Source organism: Cyprinodon tularosa, unplaced genomic scaffold (assembly GCF_016077235.1).
Source record: "Cyprinodon tularosa strain WSP-4 unplaced genomic scaffold, ASM1607723v1 ctg446, whole genome shotgun sequence".
NCBI lineage: Eukaryota > Metazoa > Chordata > Actinopteri > Cyprinodontiformes > Cyprinodontidae > Cyprinodon > Cyprinodon tularosa.
This window is the reverse complement of record NW_024039170.1, coordinates 409,058-428,935: the sequence shown is the minus strand read 5'-3', so window position 1 is coordinate 428,935 and position 19,878 is coordinate 409,058. Positions and strand designations below refer to the sequence as shown.

The following is a 19,878-nucleotide window of genomic DNA, read 5'->3' as shown; positions in this document are numbered from 1 at the left end:
TACCAGAGTTGTGTATGAAAACATTATTTATTACACCAATGTTTAGGAAAGATTTTGAACTTATTCTGGCTTTCTTGTATGACTTACCGAACTGAGCAGAGCTGCTCTTGGACACGCTGAACAGTAGACCTGTCTTTAGGTAAAACCATTAACTTTATTAATGCAAAAGACCCACCGATTTTTGCCTTGAAGGCAAGAACTTGCTGACTGCTGTGTGCAGCTGTGCTTATCTACCAGTCTTTGGGGAGAGTATGTTCCTCTTGCATTAAACCTAAACATAAAAACGGTAAATAAAAGAATCATCCCAAGCAATTGTTATTTATAAATGCTGCTAATCTGTTTCTGCACCCTGTTTCTATTGTAACCTTCTGCAGGCCTGCTGCAGGCAGGGTGTGTCCCCAGATGTCTGTTTCTACTTGCTCTCTTTCCAACTAACATAAAGGTTATTATAACTGACATAACAGCACAGATGTTGATTTTCATTATTACACGAGTGAAAAATAAATCAGCTTAAACAGCATTTAAAGTGGTAATTATAATTTACAATAAAAGTAAATGTTAAAAAGGCCTATTGAAACCACAGCCTTAAACCAAGGCTTTTTTTAATTGTATGCATATTTTGATTCTAGTAGCAGATTCACAAAAAAATTCGAAAAAAGCTTTAAAAGGTGATAATTAAACCGTTATAAACTGGAGAAACTCACTTGGAAATTGTTAGGTATGACATATATATAGATAGTTAACTGGTGTATGTTTTCAGACTTTATTTAGCTAAAAAAGAATAATAGGTTTTCTGTTTCAGTGTTTTTTCTTTCAATGTTTTAATATGTGCATGTTGTGAATCTATGTGCACTTGTTGAGTTGGTTCTTTATTTCCATAGGCCTGTGCTTTGCTGTGCAAACATGTTTGTACCAGTTTTAAGAGAATTACACTCTGAAGTGAAAACAGGAAATGGGGATCACTGCAGAGCAACTACATTGAATAATCTCTTCCATATAAGCAACAATCATTGAGAGGATAGTGGAAGTAGAGCCTGGTTTCCTGACTTAGAGTGAGGCGAATGATAAAAAGTAGGAAAAACGAAGGGAGCTACGTACATCAGTCAGGCAATGAATGGAAAGTAACCCAGAATTTGGATAAAGACAAGCCTTCACACGCTGCATCCATGTACATCTTTTTATAGCTATTTCAGGCCAGACAGTCCTTTTCCACATTAAACCTAAAAAAAGTAGCAACCCTGCTATTTTAACTCATACGTCCTGTCTAAATTTAGCTTAAACTGTCAATTTTATAAACACACACAGTCTTCATTTAGCAGGCTCTTCATATTTCACTTTTGAACCTTTTTGGCACCTTTTCCACACAGTTATGCCCAGGAGGTAAGATAAGGAATGTTATAGTAGTCAAAGTGGTGAATAAAGAAAAAGAAAATAAAGTTTCATATAAAACAATCACTAGTGGCCTTACAATGAACAGAAAAGGCACTTGAAGGCACTAAGTAGGAGACAAACTTAAACTACCACTTTTCTTCCTTTTTAAGTGAATCAATCAAAGAAAATTCAAAGACCAAGCTTTCTGGTTACCATGGCTGCAATAGCTAATGGCTCTGAATGTCTGACACATTTATTACATTTATTGCCTGACTAAATTCCCATTAAAAGAACATTTTTTTAACCCATATCAGAGTTCACTTTAAGCCGACAAGACACAAACACTACAACAGATAAACGAGGCACCCCATTTGACCAATTTGTTTGGTAAAAGCGTTTCACTTGACTCTTACCTGAGCAGAGGAGTCAAAGCTACGTGGGCCAAGAATGTGGAGCGTCCGGCTCAGCTGGGAGCGGACGATTACCAGGAGCTTTACGTTGACTGATATGAAAGGCTGAATCTCTCCAGGAGTGGAGGAGAAAAAACTCAAAAGTCTTTCTGTCCTTTTAAGTTTGTCCGTCTGTTGCTACAGCCAACATTCCCTGCAAGAAAACAAAGAGAAAGACTTTAGGTCATTCTTTCAACTTTCTGCAAAAGTTCACATTTTACAAGATATTTTACAGGTCCTTTGCAGAAAACTACTTTTTACTCATATCCCTTACACGTTTCCACTTGTAAATATCATGGTATTTTCCTTTGTCTTTAACTGTATGTGACAGATCAACAATCTGCAAAGTGTGGCATACACTTGCATTCATTTCCTTTTATCTGATAAAAATATGTGTGACCGATTATTTCAGAGGTCCCCTACTTTGTAAAAACAGAACAATAAAAAAAGAAAGTGTAAACTAGGGATGGCACCATTCCTCTAATTAAACATGATAGTGGCATTATCATGCTGAGGCTTATCTCCACCAGGAAGAGTCAAACTGATCCAAATTAGATCAGCAGTAGCCCTGTTAAAAGTTGATAAGGATACAAAACTGGGCCACTTTTATTGGAACAGTAACCCTAAATGTTGGATTAATTGTACAAGTTATTCTACTTTAATCATATTATACTTATACATTCATATTTACACATTTGCATATTCCTGTATACTTGTATTACACAAAGTGTTGAAATGTTTCACTTGCTGTCTTTCTAATGCTTGTTATTAGTGTGTGCAGATGGAGTGCTGGCTGCTCAAGGTCAGCAAGGAGAAAACACGGGGAAATGCACTCACTAACACCGAGAAAGGAGTGAAAGTTCTTATCTCATGATACTGTATGATGTTTTGCAGACTTCTGGTTCCGACTGGCTTCACCCTTCCCCCTCCCCTTAGCAGTCGGAACCACATTGTAGCCAGGGCGTTTCCTTAATAAAAAGCTTGGTAGAGCGGAGACTGTTTCAGAGTGGTTTGGAGAATTGTAACTGAACAGTCTCTGATCACTCTCCTTGCAAGTGAATCATACTAAAATTCTCTGTGTCATTCTTTGTACAGGTTACTGCATAAAATGTTTGGTGTTTAAACCTAACATTAATTGGTCCTTCGAGCCGGATTGCAAGATACCCGACGACCCCCAGCAGGTAAGTGAGACCCAGATAAGCCTGCGGCCGCAGCAAACAGACCCTTTACGGGACTGGTCTCTCCCTAACTAGCTGGGGTCCGACGGTTGAAGCATTTCGAGGACGCAGAGAATTGTGAGTAGTTTTTCTTTTAATAAGGAGTGAGAGAATTATTGGAAGAAAAATATATAAAAATATAAAAAATGTATAAAAATATAATAATATAAAAAAAAAAAAAAAAGAAGAAGATAGAAGTGAAGGGCGTGGGGTCACGAGATTCCCCTTTTGAAGTTCTCTCAGCGTGGGGTCACGAGATTCCCCTTTTGTACTAAAACCCTGACAATTCTAGACTCTATCAGGTAAAACAGAAATTTTAAAACAGTTAAAGTCCGCGGGAGGGCAGGCTCCCCCCCCCCCTGACAAGAAAACCTATAAAACAGTCCCATTCTACAGATAGAGAAATGTTAATAGAATAGACATTCATTATTTGTTCTAGGTTTTGTCCCTCTGTTCTTGTTCCTTTTTCCTCTCTATTTTATCAGCCTTCTGATGGCACTTTAGCAAAAGCATTTTTATCAAAAACATAATTAATATGCACAAATAAGGATTAGTTGTATTAACTATACATGTGAATAGCACCCCAACAGTTTTCCTGTGTGACAGTGGTGCATGCAGAACAACTGTTAAACAACAAATTCCAGGTGCTGGCCAAGGACCTGAGACTGTCATAGTCCGATTATCTCAAGGTCATTTAAAGGCTGTGCAGGAGATCCAGCTTGTGTGGTTGAGAGACCCTGAAGGACTCTCCTGCCGGCTGTCTGTACTGACTTTACCTGAATGTCCAGTTAACCTCTTAGGCAGGGATGCTCTATGCTTTGCTTAGACAGAGGCTGGGCATCCCATCCCTGGTAGGGACACTATTGGTCTGGTGTCATTGGTACTATGCATTATGCATGCCCCTTTTTTTTTTTTTTTATGCTTGATATGAGCATCAGTACTGATGAGAGGAATTCATTGTTTAAAGAGAAAAGGAGCATTTTGCTACATTAATAAACATTTTTAAGCACTACACTAACTAGATGCTGTTTATCAATGTTGGAGTATCACCGGCTCTGATGAATGTGGAATTAGGACTGTTTTCCACTTTGTAAACGATTTCATTTGAACAACTGAGACAGACGGTAAATACAGTACTTTCTTCTGAATATATAGAATCGTGCAGAGTTAAACCCCACTCTTATATTTTACCTACTATGCTTCATTAAAAATAATAACTTCACTATGAAAGTTGAACATCTGGGCTGTAGTTACTCTGTGTTGCCCATCTCATGTATTTTATCTGTGGCTGAAACCTGAATCAAATTCATTGTTTATTTGCATATTCGTAAAAAAATTTAGTGATTCATCATTAAATGGAGTATAGAGACTCTAACACATAATATACATGTCAAATCTAGCTTTCCCCGACAGAGTAACCCACTTGGATCAGTAATCATACCAAAACTGTAAAATAAATTTATAAACATTTTGCAAATACGATTATATAATGTTTTTGTCTGTCAAGGAGCTCTTCAGGAGGAGATGTTTTGGTTTCACCTGGTTTAATGTCATTAGTAATCTTCTTTACAGAACTTTTGGCTAACCAATTAATCGAAAGAATTAACGATAGACTGATCGATTTACGAAATAATTGTTAGTTGCTGTCCTAATTTTCATCGTAACATTGTATTAAACATAACATTTCTTATTAAAAACATGTGAAATGGGGATGACATTCAACGAAACAAACATGTTAATCAGCCAAACTATCTTAAAATCCATGATGGCCCCTATATGTGACCAGAACATAAACCAATCCTTCCAAATAAAAAATTCTTTGAATGAGCTGCTATATTGAGTCATGATTTTACTCATGTCTCAAACGGGGGGATTGTAGGATTGATTGAGCATTGAGCATCATTATACAGCATATGGATTTATATTTTATGCAAAAAACTTTTGTAAAGCATGTCTAATATGTGCTAAACATAATCTTCAAGGAAATTTAAGACCTAAAAAAAGGTGCTTTCCCTAAACCTATTTATCCTTTCAATTCTGTTTGGTTATAATAGATTTGTTTTCTAAATGGATTGCAAGAAAGTGATAGTTAGATCAGATGAGTAATAAGTAAAATCACTTTCTTAATTATTCTGTGGAACCTTACCGTACTGCTTAGCACTCTAGTAATTCTACTGTGGTACCTGTTATAGAATACACATTTGGTCTCCTTCACCGACCTCCAGAGGAAGTCCATCGTACAAAGGGGGTTGTATTTTTTAGCATACAACCATCTCAAACTGGTGAAGGTTCAACAACTCTGCCGAGAGGTCATAGGAAGTAGACCATTGTGTAAAAAGATTATCCATAGAACACTTTTGAAGTTTGAACCTAGATGATGTTGCGATTATTCATATTAGTTTTGTTTTCAGCTCTCGCTCAGAGCAAGGATTCTTGTTGCCCTCATGATCCAGCTATTTGTAAAAGGGACGTCTATCTCTGCTATAACTCTACTAGAGTAATCAGTTTGGTGACTATTCTTTTTCAAACATTCTCGCAAAGATTTAAACATGACCCGAGAAATTGGCACGGTTATGATTTGTACCTATTTCCTCGCGTAGTTCAAAGAACTCATAATGGTTGGGGAGAATATCAGGGTTCACTGTTAACCATGCCTCCAAAGTTTTCACTATGACAACAAACTCCACAGCAGAACCCCTTGAGAAGGAAGGCTGTTCTTCCTCATTTCTATGTGCACGGTCTAGTGGAACCGATCCATGTTGGCCTTTGTATTTGTGCCCCGTAAATATTACACAAGAAAGAGATGAGATACAAGGGATTCTTACTTCTGCCCAAGGTGAACAGATAAAAATTCAAAATATTAATGGTCCGCTTAAAACAGATGAATTGTTTCAAGTCATCACTGGAATCTCTGGGCAAACAAACAACTGGCTTTTAATGGCAGAACAAGCAGCTAAAACAGTGTCTAATGATTGTCTTGTGTGTATGGGAGCTAGACCGCTGTTACGTGTGGTTCCTGCTACCATAACTCCTCAATGTCTTCTAAATATAATGAATTATACAGTCCCATCTGATAATTGCACCTATTGGGATAACATCTATCCCCTGACCACAGCTGAGAAAAAGAAACCAATCTTTTTGAAAAAAGTAGCTGTGGCAAATTTCACCTGTGTAAACAGGACCGGAGTGGGCCCGAAACTAGGCACACTAAATGAAACACAATGTGCAAGTATTTTACTGGTATCCACCTTTTTTAAAAAAACCTCAATTCCGCAGCGACATCTGGTGGTGGTGTGGAGATGACAAATTGTTTGACAAACTTCCATGTAACACCACTGGATTATGTGCTGCTGTCACTTTGATTTTACCTGTTTCTGTTACATCACTCACAACTGATGAATTGTTAACGACTGCAAACAGCATTTTACCTCACACAGAGCATACTAGAAGGAGGAGGGCATCTGAAGATGCATGGAGTGGAGATGATCCTACTTATATTGATAGCATTGGTGTACCCAGAGGTGTTCCTGATTAGTATAAACTAGCCAATCAAGTTTCTGCAGGATTTAAATCTTTTTTATGCTGGTGGTGTACTATAAATAAAAATGTAGACAGGATCAACTACATCCATTATAACGTCCAGAGGCTGGGAAATAAAACAGAACAAGGCTTCTCCGCCGTCCATGAACAATTGTCAGCTACCTCTCTGATGGCTTTCCAGAACCGTATTGCTGTTGACATGTTGTTAGCTGAAAAAGGTGGTGTGTGCTCTATTTTTGGAGATCAGTGTTGCACCTTTATTCCCAACAACACCGCTGCAGATGGCAGCCTCACAAAGGCTCTTGAAGGCCTTCGCTCTCTTAACAGCAAAATGAAAGACCATTCTGGAGTTGACACAAAAATGTGGGATGGATTTGGAGACATTTTTGGTAAATACAAACAATTGGTGCTTTCTATTTTAATGTCTATAGCTGTATTTGCCGCCATCTTGACCTTATGTGGATGTTGTTGTATTCCATGTATTAGAGCGCTGCTAAATAGACTGATTACCAATGCAACCCATGAAAGCAGAAATGTATGCCCTCATGCCCACTGAAAAATACCCATCTGATGATGAATACAGCGCAGAAGATGAGATCTCTTTGCATTTTCCTGACTTTTATCCTAATTCCAATGATATTACCATTAACCCACCAGTTTAAAGTACCTCTGAGTGTACCCTTTAACAGCTAAAACATGATTTCATAGTTGAAAATCTGAAAAGAAGTAACTACTGAATGATAAAATAAATAGCTTAAAGTGAATAAACAGGGGGAAATGTTGGATTAATTGTACAAGTTATTCTACTTTAATCATATTATACTTATACATTCATATTTACACATTTGCATATTCCTGTATACTTGTATTACACAAAGTGTTGAAATGTTTCACTTGCTGTCTTTCTAATGCTTGTTATTAGTGTGTGCAGATGGAGTGCTGGCTGCTCAAGGTCAGCAAGGAGAAAACACGGGGAAATGCACTCACTAACACCGAGAAAGGAGTGAAAGTTCTTATCTCATGATACTGTATGATGTTTTGCAGACTTCTGGTTCCGACTGGCTTCACCCTTCCCCCTCCCCTTAGCAGTCGGAACCACATTGTAGCCAGGGCGTTTCCTTAATAAAAAGCTTGGTAGAGCGGAGACTGTTTCAGAGTGGTTTGGAGAATTGTAACTGAACAGTCTCTGATCACTCTCCTTGCAAGTGAATCATACTAAAATTCTCTGTGTCATTCTTTGTACAGGTTACTGCATAAAATGTTTGGTGTTTAAACCTAACACTAAACAAACAGTAAGAAATACAAAAAAAGTTTAAATCAAAGCATATCTATGTGTACCTTTTATTACAGGCCAAAACAATAGTTGCCAAGGGGGCATTAAGAAGGAGCTTTTCTTTTTCTTTGTATAAAATATAAAAATCCGTTTTCCCTCAATTCACCTGTTAAGTCACTTTTTGTAGCTTTATTACATAAACCCCCATGAAATACACTGAAGTTTGTGCTTAAAAAGGGGGGGAATAAAACAGAGCTAACCGTATAAATACATACAAGGCCTAAAACTTCACAGATAATGCTGTTGAGAGTTTAATACCTCCTAAATTCAAAGCATTGAATGCAATAATCAACTTAACCTTTAGCCCAGTGTTCACAAAATTATACTTAAAAGAAGCTCAAATTTTACACTTAGATAATATCACATTTTGCAAAACTTCATAAAAGGTGTGTCAAGATCACTGAACATGAATCATAACTCTTAAGCACATATTCACTTCTATCTCTCTGCCTTTTTATAAGCTTAAAAACCTTTTCCTCATTTTGTAAAACCATTAGACCTGGTAAACTTCCGTGCATGCCATGTCCTACACTATCTCTGTGACTGGTATTCCATTTTTCTGTTGCTCTCTTGCCCTCTCTGAGGAGTATTCAGAGCAACACCCAAGCTATTTATACACTGACGCCCAATCAGCATGGCAACCAGGCTTTGTTTACCCACACGAGACAACGGTTTGAGGCTTGTGTCCTCAATTTCTCCCCCCCCAAAAAAACTGTTATTAAGTTCCGTTTAGATCTTTTCATGAACTTGGCTAACTTTGAATAAACATCTCCAATTTCCTTGCAGATACTGGTTTCTTTGGAAATATGTAAACATGTTTGCAGAATTCCACACTGTGTTGCAAAAAGGTGGAGGGAGGATAATTGACCAGATCAGTCCACCTACTCTTTAACAGCTAGCTTCCTGTATGTGTTAGACGTGTACTTGCTCCAACACATGTATAAGAAATGAATGAGTTGCCTCCTCTGAATGTGATCAAACTCTGCAGAGGCCTGGAATTAAATCTGAATTAAAGTAGGAGCTGGTAGTAATGTGTGAAAACAGAAAAACATCTGAAACATAGAGGATAGCTGGCCTTCAGGACTGACTTACTATACCCTTGAACTAAAAATATCTATGGCTACATGTTTACAGCGTTATAGTGTTTTTCTTGGCATTAAAACAGAGAGTCAAAGGTCAAAGGAAATTTTCCTGATTTCTAAAACCTGCAACTCATTTGATGATTGAAATTCATCGATCCAGTCGGTCCGGGTCGGTCAGAACACCTCTGACGTCATCACCCTCAGCACGGGCTCCCCTCAGGGCTGCGTCCTGAGCCCCCTGCTGTTCACCCTGATGACATATGACTGCGTCCCCAGGTTCACCACCAATCACATCGTGAAGTTTGCGGACGACACAACGGTGGTGGGCCTCATCAGGGACGACAACGACCGGGACTACAGAGAGGAGGTGGAGCAGCTGGTGGACTGGTGCGGGGAAAACAGTCTGATCCTGAACGTGGAGAAGACGAAGGAGATCATCGTCGACTTCAGGAAAAACTGCCCCCACCATGCTCCACTGCTCATCAACAGCTCAGCTGTGGAGGTGTTCAGCAGCACAAAGTTCCTGGGGGTGCACATCACGGACAACCTCACCTGGACTGTAAACACTTCATCTCTAGTGAAGAGGGCACAGAAGCGCTTGTACTTTCTGCGGAGGATGAGGAGAGCCCGCCTGCCCCCGCCCATCCTCACAACCTTCTACAGAAGCACCATAGAGAGCATTCTGACCAGCTGTCTCTCTCTGTGGTGTGGAGGCTGCAGAGCCTCTGACTGGAAGAATGTGAGGAGGGTGGTGAGGACAGCAGAAGGAATCATTGGGGCTCCTCTTCCCTCCATTAAGGACATTTCATCACAGCGCTGCGTGTCCCGAGCCCGTAATATCATCAAAGACCCCTCACACCCCCACCATGGACTGTTCTCCCTGCTGCCCTCTGGAAAGAGGTTCCGCAGCATCCGCTGCAGATCCACCAGGTTGTGCAACAGCTTCTTCCCCACTGCCATCAGACTGTTGAACCTTTGATCCACAATCCGAACTCTGCACCTATTGCACATTATCGGGCATCAAATGCTGCTGAACTTTTAACTTTTAGCCCTTTAATTGTTCATCTCATTCTATTTTTCAATAACGCATTTTTTGCACAAATGCCATTTTGCACTGAACCACTGCAACTTGCACACTGTCTCTTATCCTCTGCACTGTTCACACTTTGACCACTGCTGCACTTTTTGTATTTTTCTATAACTTGTGCCATTTGAAATATCAATGCAACGTTCATAAGGTGTATGTAACGCAATTTCGTTCTGTATGCACCCTGTGCATACAAAATGACAAATAAAGAAGTCTAAGTCTAAGTCTAAGTCTAAGAAATGTTGTGAATAAAGTTGAACGCTCAATAAAAAGAGTTGCTGTTTAGCCTACACCCTCTGAGATTAGGCTTTTTATTAAAAGTTAAAATGTATTTAGATACTATAATTCGACTTTATTCACAACATTTCAGGTTTACTGATTTGGTAAGGAAGAGAGGGGTAAAATTTCTCCCCCAATTTTTGTCCCTCACTTTGGCCTAATGTCGTAGATGCATCATTTGCTTGTTTGAGTTTTGTTTAAGTCTAATAATGCTTAAGCTAACAGTTACATCGCAACCAGACTGCAATTTTTTTTTACATGTCTTTAGAAAAAAGTGTATTTACCCTTAATTTGGGTTGGTAAATAGATGATCTGACAATGTAATGCATATTTTACACTTAAAATAAGAGAATTAGATATTATGCCCTTGAAATGAGAGACTGCTGTTGATTTTATTCCGTATTTAAATGTAAATATGAATGTAAAATGCACTTATATTAAGAGAAATTGACTTACTTAGATTTCATTTTTTGTAGGGCAGTCTATTAATAGCTGTGTTTATAAGAAAGTGTTTAATACAATTAATATTTGCAGGTAAAAGCACAAGGTACAATTATTTAAAGTATATCACGTATAGACGAGAAGTATTTTTCGCTTCACATAATAAAACTAACTGAATATTTAAATGATAAATGAAGAGCATTTCAACCTCATTCACAAAAGTCCTCTTAATTTATTGTTTTTTGTTTAGTTTTTTACTCTCACACATCTATGCAGCTGTATAGTAATGACGCCTGAGCAGATGAGGGATTCAACTCCCAAAATGTAGCTCTGCTCCATTAATACTATTATAGTTAATTTAACCACACATTAAAACCTAGACAAAATAAAGGGAAAGTATGCTGCTAGCTATGATATTTTAAATAATCATCCTTTTACTACGAAAGTCTAAATCTGGATTAGGAATAATACTGGGCTTAGCAAACTACTGATTTTTTGTGATTAACAGCTGATGTGAATTGTTTTTTTTTTTTTGCATTATAAGCATTTGAAATAGTAATGCAACCATTTGTTTATATGTTGACTGTACTTACAAGAAAAACATAATACATACATTCTCATAAAAGAGGAACATTTTCTCTCTTTTGTTGCAAGAACAACATAGAATATCAGTTTTGAGCATATTTATAAAATTAGATATTTATTCTTCCTGGCCTTATTTTTAAAGGAAACAGAATTAAATGCTACTGATATTTAAAGAATGCATACTGTGGTTCTTGTATGCTTGTTTTACTATGAAAGAATTACACTGATTTTATGCCAAATTAATATTGATTGGTGTATTTAATAATTAGTTATTTTTATTTTTTTATAACTAACTTTTTGCTTTATTTGTTCCTCCTTCTTGGCCAGACTCCCTTGAAAAAAAGGGGTCAATCTTAATGGGACTATCCTAGTTTAATAAAAGTTAAATAAAATAAAGTAAATATTATTATGCTGTAATTCCACCCAATGCTTAGTTGTACCCGTTTTCCAAGAGGTTAAAATTTTCAAAAATCTGTAATTGTGTTTCCTTAAAGAAAGGCAAGTGTGTGAACCTCCTTTCAGTCAGCTGATCAGCAATGTGCAGCAACAGGTGGGGGGAGAGCCAGCAATGAGCTACTGTATTCTATGCTTTATATAGCAAGAGAAAACTCGGTTATCCTGACACGTTTTCTGGGAGCAGCTTGTAAAACAGTCTTCAAAAAGTTAGTATCAGAAAGATGGACGTTCTGAGCCCAAATAAAACACACTGCAAGTTGAGGCAAAATTTAGAAAATGAAAAGAAGCAAGCATCGCATGTGATGTAAAAACCACAAAGATTCAACATATACACACACACACATATATATATATACATATATATATATACACATATATACACATATATATATATATATATATATACACATATATATATATATATATATATACACATATATACACATATATATATATATATATATACACATATATATATATATATATATATATATATATATATATATATATATATATATATATATATATATATATATATATATATATATATATAAATATATATATATATATATATATAAAACGTATATATAATGATTACACTACATAAAAAAAAAAAAATCATATAAACTTTGGAAAGCTTTTTATTTTTAACCTGATTAAATGCTGTAATTGTTGCCTTATAAATGTAAGGTGTGTGGGTTTTTACATTTTTTGCAGACATTTTAAATAAACTCATAAACTTCCAGAATCAGAGTAGTTTCTAACAGCTGTCCTTCCAGTGTCACTTTGGTTTACTGCTGCACAATATCATACTAAGAATGGAGACAGACAGATTGTGCATGAGGGTCAGATTTCAGCACCATGCTGGCACGACACAGCACACTGTTTTTGAATTTGTCGGAAAAATGTTTTTGAAAAAAATTGGAATGACAGCAAGAGTGTTACATAAACAAGCAGATTGTTTTTTTTTTTAAAGACTATTTGATATATTGCCCCAGAACCTATAGAACAACTCGGTCACATAAAATGTAAAACATTTGAAAAAGGGGATCGATTTTTGTTTGAAAAACGTTTTGGTAAATATTTGTTTTCTAATCTAACTTGAGGCCTTTTAAACCAATAAAAAAAAGGAATCCTTCCACAACATCATGCAATAACGTTTTGTGTGATTTTTTCCCCCATAATTCTGGCACAGGTTGATGATATCCTCTCTTAACCCGTATCTTGTCAGAAATCAATATCAGCTTGGCTTAAGCTGAGGGGTCACATCAATACGGAGCAGAGCTTTCACCTGGTTTAACCCTGTCAGTCTGCTTCATGGAAAACATTGGCCTAAATATTGTGAAAAGATGGCTTCCAGGCACCTAGCTCAGTTCGCTGTCACTGTGTGAGGAACTCAACCCTCCTGACAGAATGCTGTGTGCCGGTGCACAACACCCTTTTAGCCTGCAGTAATGTTGCTCTTCTCTCTGTTGTCCCTTCCCTGTCTCAAACAGGAAGAGAAACACCTTCATGTACCCACATACACAGACACATACAGACACTATAACATGTTTGTGTTCATGCAGGAGTGAAATTATTAACCCTAGAAGTAGCAGCATTGCATTGACATTAAAGAGATTAAGGACACTCATTATTTGGAGTGAAATGTTAAATAACATATATGTGCAAGAAAAAAAACTTAAGAAAGTTTTAAGAAACATCTTAAACTTTGGAAAGAACAAAGGGAAATAGATTGTGTAACATTATAATAGGTGTTCTTTTCAATATTTTTTGAAATTTGAGACTTTTAAGCAAGAAAGAGGAATTATCTATTTAGAAACTAATAAAGGTGTTTGTGTAGAGCTCTACTGAATGACAGTTTGGGGTTATATAACTGATCTGTAAAAAAATAAAAATAAATAAAATGGTAAAAATAAAATGCAATAATAAAATGTGAAAAAAATTAATTTGAATTAAAATATATATTGTTTAAGTTTTTAACTCTTTTTATTAAATTACTTTGTTTCTGAATTTTTTGTATTAACCTTTTTTATTTTAGTTTTCTTTTTTTTAGATAAAAAAAAAACAAAAATGGATTTTATCTGCCTGTCATACCTCTAGAGTAGCATGGTTTCTTAAATTGCTTAAGTCTTTTTGATCTAGCACTCATTACACTAAATTCTATGATATTATCATCACTTCCAATTCTACCATTCAACTGTTGATCAAATTTGAAACAATCTAACATCCACATTCCACTGCTTATTTACAGGATTAAAACTAATAATTACCATTTGTTTTCATGCAAACAGGTCAGCAGGTTTTAAAATGCATTTTTTTGTGTCCACTAAGGATATTTAAGGTTATTAAAATATTACATAAAGATTATTGTTTAATATGTTTTCTACAGGATAAAAAAGCATGAAGTACTATAAGGGACCAAGGGCATGGTTTCCACCTTAAATGCTACATGTATGAAGAGTTAAACTGATAAATTCTCAAAAATCTAAATTTGCAAAAAAATTTGTTTTTAAAGGATGTTTAAAAATAGTAAGAAGTAGAAAAAGAAAAAAAGAAAAATCAGAACTGACCAGTAAAGGCTTTCAAGATTGACTTTCTGTCGTCCTGCTGTAGACTAACTACATATTCCAATCCATCCTTCAACATCACTTTTCAACAAAACATTTTAACATTTCTTAATAAACAGATAAAAATTATACCTGATTGTAACTGCAACACAACAGGTACGGTATTAACATTGATAAGAATACTTGCAGAACAATGTATGGTAGTCTGTAATATTCACATATATAATGTGAAAGTAAGTAAGGCAATGTCACAGAAGGAAAACCTTTGATTGAGATTTTATTGTTGATAATATCGCTGATAACACTACATGTTGTCTTTTTCCTAACTTCAAATTGTCTCCAACATTGCTACAAACCTCAGGATTTTAACCCCTAAAAAATCCATTTCTTCAAGCACTAATATTGATTTGACAACTGTGGCTCAATATAATTGGAGTTCTAGCTGAGAGCAGGACGACAGACAGGAAATGAGAAGAAACGTGGTCCAGACTGCAATAAAAGTGCTTAGAAATGTTATTTCATGTTCTTTCTGATACCACACACCCCTGCATGGATGCGATTTTTATCAAACTAAACTCACATGGGGGGAACGTGTGATGGAGGAGCCGTTAGCACCATTGATGTATATTACTAGATGAGACATCACCTGACTACTGCGTGACACACTGGAGCCACTGCTATGCATTTAGTCAGGGTGGCTGCAGAAGCAGGAGAGGCATCAGAAGTGATCTTTGTGAAGCCTAAATAATGTTTAGAAGTAGAATGACTTTTTGCTTTGATAGCTTGAAACTATGGAAATCTAAGTAACATGAAATGTAATCTGACAAAAATGTGAGAGAAAAAACCCCAAAATTCCACACGTGGTTGATAGAAAGTAATTTAAAAGTGAAGTTTATGAAGGGTTCACAGTCATAATCTGAATTATTGGATATTTCAGCATTAAACAAAAATGCTTTAAGCTACCATGTGCTGGAAAGCTTTACTAGTATTTATGTTTTACCTGACCCATGACAATGGCTAGATACCCAACCCCAGTGAACCATATTCTTAATTTTAAAGGAATTAAGTGAGACCAGTTCATGGCCTCCTCCCTCAGTGATAGCTGACCCAGGCCATCGTCTCCGGCTGCTTCCAGTGTCCAGGCCACCCCTGAAGTAAAAACTCATTAATATTAGCTAAAGTTTAGAATATCCTATATTTTGGCCAGAAACAAAAAAAAAAAAAAAAAAAAACACAAAATATGTGACAACCATAACTAGGCAACTTGGACTGATGATAAAAATTATAGCATCTTCATAGAACAGACTGTTATATTTGTCCTCACTTTAATGCATCATTCCCACTCTGCCTATGGATTTATTTCTAGAAAGAGTGCATACTCTGATACATAACTTTTTCAATTTTATCAGCTTTAATTTGAGCCACTATTTATTAAAATCTGATTAGAAATAAGGGTTCTAGGGCTGTTTCTATGACGGATGTGTGTTCATTCTGCATTACAACAACAAGGTTTTCTCTTCATGACTTGAAGTGTCTGACAATGTGTCTGGGTGTGCATGTCCCTTGCTATAACAGCTAATGAGGGATGTCCTGTATAGTCATATACAGCAACACTTATCACCGTTGCCTTGCAGTAAGAAGAATTTCATTGGTTGAAATCCTGGCCGCTCTGCTACCAAAGACATGCATGTTAGGTGAAATGGTCACACTACACTTCCTAGGTGTGCATGAATATTTCTCCTTTTACCCAATAACCCCCCCGGCAACCACAAGGATGGAATTTCATATGACTAAAACTGTGAATACTTTTTATAGAGAAAGCAAAAAAAAAAATGTACAGAATAGAAGAGAATTGTCCTGAAGATTAGCATCATACATGTAATCACGAAATGCATGCACACATTGTCACCGTATTTCTTAAGAGCTATCTTTTAAGACAAACAGAAGAACTGCATTAGCATAGAAAGTCCACATTTTATCGTATTCAGTTGAAATTACAATCTCATTTGATTCATTGCAGCATGAACATAAAAGAATCCGCAGTATTTTACAGCTGTAAACATTGCAAAAGAATTGTGATAACTATCATGTAAAGTTTATTGCATTGTTAGTGCAGCTGATTTGATTGCAACTGTACAGACTTACGACAGCATAAAAGAGAAAGGGAGAACCACAACTACAATGTGACACTGAAAGAAACATGACCTGCATTATGCAACCCACTCATCCGCTCTCCACACTACCCCTGCAGGTCAAAGTGTGCCGGTCGCCAAAGCTGCCTGAACAAGCTACCTGATGATGAAACTTCTCCCAGCTGATAACCACAAATATGCGTCCACTACGGCTAAAACACATTTCAAAGAAACAGCACATCAACTAGATGTAGGCGCTAGCTTTGCAACTAAAAAAATCAATAATGTGCTGCCACAACTTGGCCAAAGCAAGATGGACTGCTGTAGAAGGATGCATTAAGATGTAAATGTATTTTGTCAGCAACAACAGGATTGAGACATCATGAGGGACTTACTGTCAGGAGAGAAAGTTGCAGATGTTTACTGCAAAATCAACTACATAGTTTCTGTCTTATAGGTCCTTGCAGGGTGAGACAAAAATAGATAAAACATAAAAATAAAACTTAGATATCTTAGCCTACTCTGCGAATTATATATATCTAAGACATTATCAAATGAAAACCTGAACTTCCAAGTTCATGTAAGATGATTACGAAATTTTCATTTGCCTTAAAAAGAGCTCTTTTTTAATACTCTAGATCCTTAAAATATTTACTCATCAAACACAGTCTATATCTATGTGTTCTAGATCTATGTAAATCCTATTCAGATTGACACAAACCTGTTTAAGCATTATTTCCAGCATTTCCTGAAATGTAGAAAGCTGGAGAGCAAATACAAAAAAAGTTGGAGACCGTGCCGAGATCGGTCCGAGTACGTAACCCAGTTAACTGTTGAGTGTAAACGGCACGCACAACTGAGCGAGACACAACTGAACTGCACTAACATGGTACTAGTTCATCAGTAGGGCTCATCGCGGTTCAGTTTTGGCTCAGTTCTCAGATAAGTGCATGAGCATACCACGTCATCTCCTTACAGTCAGCCTCCTTAAGCATGAAATTTCAGACATAAATACTTAAATACTAGCTTCCCTACTGTGCCACATGATTTCTAGTGTTGATTCTGCTTAGTAGTGTGATAAACCTCAACTTCTGTCGGTCTCAAACTCAGGTTTCAGAGGTTAGTGTAAATGGGGCTTTTGAGCACTCTGTGACAAGCTTAGGCTTTAACAGCAAGCAAGAAAATAAGACACTAACATTCTATCAACATCCAGAAAACTATTCAATGTCAGTTATTCCTTTTTGTATGGCTAACAAAAGTAGCTTTCCAAATGTCCATTCATAGCTTTTTTTGTTGTTTTCACATCATGTTCTGCGCTAAAAAGCTGCTAAAAACTATTTGCAAACATGTGGGGGGTTGGAAGGCCAAACCAAAGACTGGTATTCAATATATTATAATATTAATTATTATTTGGTACAGACACCATTAGTAAATGTGTTACTTCTGTATTTTATTTCAGTAGCTAAACAAGCAGAAGGGTTATTTGAAGATGAATTAATGAGATTATTTAGAGCAAAGAGACTTTTAAAAAAACTTTTAAAAACCCACCTTAACTATTTGGTTTTTAATACAGCTTTAGGTCTTTGTATTAAAAAGTTTCAATAACACACTTTTTTTTATTTTGCTATGTTTAATTTATGTTTTTTTTTTTTTTCCATTCTCTTAGTTGTATTGTTTCTGCTCCTATGAAATTACTTCAACATTCCCTGCAGCACAGCTCACTAATAAATATTTGGTAATACAATTCTATATGATTACTGTTGACATTTATCATTAAAATAAAGTATAAAAAATAAGAAAAAAAAACATACAGAGAACCTTTATGCTTACTCTTAACCAAAAAAAATAAAAATACTTTTTTTCTAATCAAATTATTGAAAAACAGGAATTGAATACAGGAATAATACAACATTTGTAAATGATTGAGTTTATAGCTTTTTCAGTAAAGCTAAACCAGAAGGCCATTTAAGGAGGAGTTATTTATCATCCATTTCAACTGTGATTAATGCAGGGAAATTTCACATAGTTTGAAAGCATTTGATCTCCTGTCATTGGGCAATAAGCAAAAATCAAGAACATAGGCAACTTTAAATGTTCTTTAAACTAAAATTAAGTTTTTCAACAATCCTCATTTGTGCTACCAATAACTTTTAAAACTTATTAATACCCGAATAATCAATATAACATCTAAACACCGTGCTGGCCCAATTCTGATAATAAACGCACTTATATTATTAAGGTCATATTATATTAACAATGATGCTAATAAGAACATAACCCCTTAGCCTAGAGGAATACATTAAAAACTAATTTATTGCTCATAAACCTCAGATTCAAAACTCATTAACTTAAATGCAAAGACAAGCAGAAGTGATCGAGCAGGAACACACAGGAACACGATGACAAACCAAATCATTCTCTGACTAGTTTTGCTACAACCAAAACGTAAGTTTATGAAAATAGATGGCCTTTTTATAAACAGCCCAGGCTTTCATGACACCGTCAGGAAACACATTTGCATTTGGCCTGCAAAGCAGCTGCCTCCACACACTCAAATAAAGACTGAATAGCTGTCGCCCACGCTGCTGTTTTAACCAACCGTCGGAATCCACAGAGCCTTTTTGACTGGGCTACTTAAAAAAAGACCGAAGATGGTTCATGGGTTTTCAACAGCGTAGTTATTCCTTTAATTTAAGGAGTAAAGTTTTTTTCGGAAAAAGAAACTTAAATGCCAAAATCTAATTTCTAGCAATTATTCTGAAGTAGTTTTGTTGGTTGTTCCTTTTCCAAAAAAAGCAGAAAACTGGACACAGAACCTTCAAAAATGCAAGGTTTACAAAAAAAAAAAAATCACATACATAACTAAATATGCATATGGATTTGTCTGATATTAAAACCCTAATAGTCTCTCACAGAAATCCGTTATAAAAGGTGAGAATCACAACATAACAATGATGCAAAATATTATGAGTGACTAAAACATGGCAAGAGTATTAAAAGAGAGAGAGGGAGGATAACGTTAAAAGCCTCTTGAGTGCTCCACATTAGTACCTTTGTGTTTTTACCTGTGAGAAGTTTATGCTCAAAAAATGAGCATTAGATCACATGTTGAAACCCGATTAAATTACTCGGCATTCCTCAAATGTACTTCATTGGTAGAGGGGACACAGAGTCCCGTAGAGCCGAGCTTTGATCGCCTTCCAACCAGCCCAACATCTAACTAGGGCAAACAGGTTGAAAGGAGGACCACACAAGCACATAATCCCACACAAGGACTCCACCAAACTGTTTGAAACCATAAATACTTAAATCACTCTTTCAAGGAAAAGAAAAACA

General features: G+C 36.2%; 1 protein-coding gene across 1 annotated transcript in view; it reads right to left on the bottom strand.

Annotated features, from left to right (window-relative positions):
- atxn1a (ataxin 1a) overlaps positions 1-19,878 on the bottom strand; it is a 127,757-nt gene that overhangs the window by 84,264 nt on the left and 23,615 nt on the right. The window contains 1 exon segment of the mRNA XM_038300318.1: positions 1,785-1,974. The gene's annotated coding sequence lies outside the window, so the exon portion shown is untranslated.